Below are 483 nucleotides of genomic sequence, written 5' to 3' on the forward strand. Positions count from 1 at the left end.
TATATTTCTTATTTTAATCATTCCTCTGTAATAGTTCTTGTTTATTTTTGTGCATTTATGCCAGTAAAGTAGTTTGTAGTTAAACAATCTTTAAACATTGTCAATCTCTGTATCCCATATTATGCATGCCAACTCAAAAAACTAAACTCATACCAGTGATAACTTTTATTTCAAAACAAGAATAATTGTGCAAAGAGATATGCACACATACAGATAATCACGTACATCAACCATACACACACATACGTACACACTCACACACGTACGTGCACTCACAGACACGTACGTGCACTCACAGGTACACACGCATACACTCTCACAGATACACACGTTCGTACACACACACGTACGTACACACACACACACACACACACACGTACGTACGTACGTACGTACGTACGTACGTACACACACACACGTACACACGTACGTACACACACACGTACGTACACACACACGTACTTACACACACACGTACGTACA

The sequence above is a fragment of the Siphateles boraxobius genome, unplaced genomic scaffold (assembly GCF_051911475.1).
Source record: "Siphateles boraxobius isolate OS27281-9 unplaced genomic scaffold, OSU_SipBor_1 43, whole genome shotgun sequence".
In the NCBI taxonomy this organism is placed as follows: Eukaryota; Metazoa; Chordata; class Actinopteri; order Cypriniformes; family Leuciscidae; genus Siphateles; species Siphateles boraxobius.